At 34.7% G+C, this 3,376-nt stretch overlaps 1 pseudogene; it reads left to right on the top strand.

Annotated features, from left to right (window-relative positions):
- Positions 1-1,667: 1,667 nt before the first annotated feature.
- On the top strand, positions 1,668-1,786 carry LOC111742334 (annotated as a pseudogene).
- Positions 1,787-3,376: the final 1,590 nt, after the last annotated feature.

The following is a 3,376-nucleotide window of genomic DNA, read 5'->3' as shown; positions in this document are numbered from 1 at the left end:
CCAGTCACAAAAAGATAAATACTCTCTGATTCAACTTACATGAGGCATCTAAAGTGGTCAAATTTTTTACCACGACAACAAAAAAAAATTAAGAAAGAAAGAAACCAAGGCACTGAGACTATAAGTTTTCTGTATTCACATAACTTTTAAGTGGTAAATTTGGAGAACTCAGGTCTCAGGACCATTCTTGTAGCTACTTGCAGAAATAAACCTTGTGTCATGGGCATTAGGGTCTAAAGTATTAGAAAATAAAGATTGCAATGACATATAAGTAAAATAATCCAAAATATAATTCACAGAAGCCAAACAACAGCTCAATTCAACAAGCATTGGCTGAACATATAAAATGTGCCAGACTCTATGCTAGATACTAAAAATAAAGAAATAAATATGTTCCCAGCTCTTTCGAAGCATAGCCTGGGAGGTCTTGGGATGTGTGTGGGTGGGAGGTAGGGAGAAGATTCTGGAGGTATTAAGGACTCCTATTTTGTGACTCACAATTAGAATTAATGAGTTAAAAATGGGGAAGAGTGGGAAGTCTTTCAGGCAAAGAAAATAACATCAACAGAGCTGAAATACTGAAAACGCTCAGTAATACACATATTGTAGAATCATGAAGTGTGAGGTGGGAAGTGGTAAAGACAAAGCTGGAAGTAGAGGCCAAATTAAGTAGGGCCTCATAGGCCAAGCTGAAGAGCTTTGGACATTTGAGAATATATATTTCTCCCTGCCATCTGACAGGTTACCAACGTATAAGGAACAGGTGACACCATGTCAACAACCACCTATGAGACGCTGGGTATGTCATTTCCACTATCAGGGCCACAGATTCTTTATCTGTTACAGGGGGAACTTAAACTAGATGGCCTCCAAAATTAATCACTCCTAAATTTCAAATCTAGAGTTTAGATTTCATTCTAAAGAAGAGTCAAAGTTGGCAATAAGTGTCATTAAAATGTTTCTCTCTGTTAAAAATAAATAAATAAAAATAAATAGATCTATTCCATACACCTCAGGGAAAAATTGAAAGATCCAAAGAACCAGAAATAAAAATGTATATAAACTGCCTTATCAATTAGATTACTAAATGCAAATCAAAACTAAATAATGTTCAAAATGCTTCAGACATACTGACAATATTTCTTGAGCTCTCACTCTATGCCATATAATTACCTATATCATCTCATTTAATTTTCAACAACCTTTGAAATTGGTCTTCCTGTCTTCATTTTAAATATGAGGAATCATAGGTTTAGCATATTAAAAAACTTACCCAAACTCCACTGTAAGGAGGTGGCAGAAGTGATACAGATTTGTCTACCCTAAATCTAATTCTTTCCTTGGATTTTCCAATCACTAGAATTCTTATACAAATAAGTGAAAAGAACATGCTATTTTTGGAGTATTCATATACTTAATTTACATAAGATCCAACATTTCCTTTCTCATTTCTATATGTTTATGCTTCAATTTGCATGCTTAGAAAAATGTAAAAACATAACAATAATAGTTTTAAGCTACTGAATTACTGTTTATCCAAAAATTATCTGTTCAGAATAAATGAAATTATATTTTCAACTGCTGAGGCTGTGCCCAAATTCTTTTAAACAGCCAAAAATGGTTTTCAGCAGTCACTCTAAGTTTATTCATGTATTAAAATAAGCCTTGTCTACAGCCATGCTACCCTGAACAAGCCCAATCCTGTCTGATCTCGGAAGCTAAGCAGGGTCGGGACTGGTTAGTACTTGGGTGGGAAACCACCTAGGAAGACCAGGTGCTGTAGACATAAAAAATAAAAAAATAAGGGAATGTAAGCTGACAAGGTCCTTGCAATTTGTGAGGTCAACCAAGGGTTGCCTCACCTAAAAAATAAAAAAATTTAAAAAAATAAAATAAGCATTGAAACGCTAACCAAAAAAAAGGGGGGGGGGGTTGGATTATACTAAGATTAAATTAAGAGGCTCCTTAAAACAAAAATCCATAAGGTTCTCATAGACACCAACAAATCCTAGTTTCTCAGAGATTATTTCCAAGGAAGGAAAATGAAGATCCTGAGGACCTGGCTGTTGTTACTAAACAGAAAAGCAAACAATCAAAATGAAATAATCAAGGCAATGCCAGTGATTATTTACAGGAGCTTTGACAGCTTGGTTTAACCATTACAGCTTTTCCTTACCTTTAGATCAAAAATGTTTTTCCCTCTAAATCTAATATGTTTAATTCTACTTTGGGCTTTCTGGGATCCTAACCAGCTAAAGCATATGATGAGCATGACAGCAGGAAGAATGGTGAATGCTGTAGCCAGAGCTATGAGACAGGAATTGCATTAAGCAGGTCAAACCTTAACCGAACAGTGGTTCTCAAACTTGAGTGTGCATCAGAATCCCTGGCAGGGCTTGTTAAAGTACAGGTTACTGGACCTCATGCCCAGGACTTCTGATTTAGTAGGTCATGGGTGGGGCCCAAGAAGTTGCATTTCTACTACCTTCCCCCGTGATGCACTCTGAGGACCACATCTATGCTTAGTTTTAGAAGTCAAGCGGATGTACAACTTGTAACCAAGTAGCCTTATTGTTTACAGAGGACTATTCTTCAGGTATGTAGTAGACAGCTTTAAATAAACAGACCTTTTTGGTTATTTGCTAAATGTAAAACTAATCAAACTTTAATGGCAGGTAAAATTAATTGATAGTGTTAAGTTTAGAATTTTAAGTTTCAATTTTTGCTACAAATATATAACTAAAAAAAAAAATCATAGCATCTATTGAAAAGTTACTATATGCCAAGAACTGTGCTAGTATTTTCCTTTGTATATAATATTTCATTTAATCATCACTAAAAATCTAATATACAAATATCATTATTACTGTTATTCCCACTTAATGACAATAAATGTGCTCAACTTAGGTTAAATCACTTGCCCAAGTTTACACTTAGTAAGTGATGAAAGCAAGTCAACCCAGGAAGTCTGCCTCCAGAATTAAAGCTTTATTGCCTCATGTTCTAGGTCCTTTGAGTAGATGACACTGTGACTATCAGCAATGAAATTTATAATCTCAAACTCTAAACTCAAATGTGAAACTCTACACTCTAAAACCAAAACATTTAATAATTAATTAAATGAATAGAGGCACAGAATCACGCAGAATACCAGAGCCACTGTGCCACAAGAATTTAAAAATTTAAAAAGGGAAAGCTTAGTTTATAAAATATTGATGGAGCTGAATTGACAACCCTTTGGTTGGGTTTCTGTGCAAAATGAAATTTAAAATTCTATGTTAGAGGAAAATCAACTATGAGAATAAAACAGTACCTGGGCAGTGAGAGTAAGAAATTGTTCAAAGGGCATAGAAAGTTTAATTATGTTCAAGATACA

This window comes from Pteropus vampyrus, unplaced genomic scaffold (assembly GCF_000151845.1).
Source record: "Pteropus vampyrus isolate Shadow unplaced genomic scaffold, Pvam_2.0 Scaffold91, whole genome shotgun sequence".
Taxonomy (NCBI): Eukaryota; Metazoa; Chordata; class Mammalia; order Chiroptera; family Pteropodidae; genus Pteropus; species Pteropus vampyrus.
Note: the sequence above shows the minus strand (reverse complement) of the source record. Positions and strands in the feature narration are given on the sequence as shown.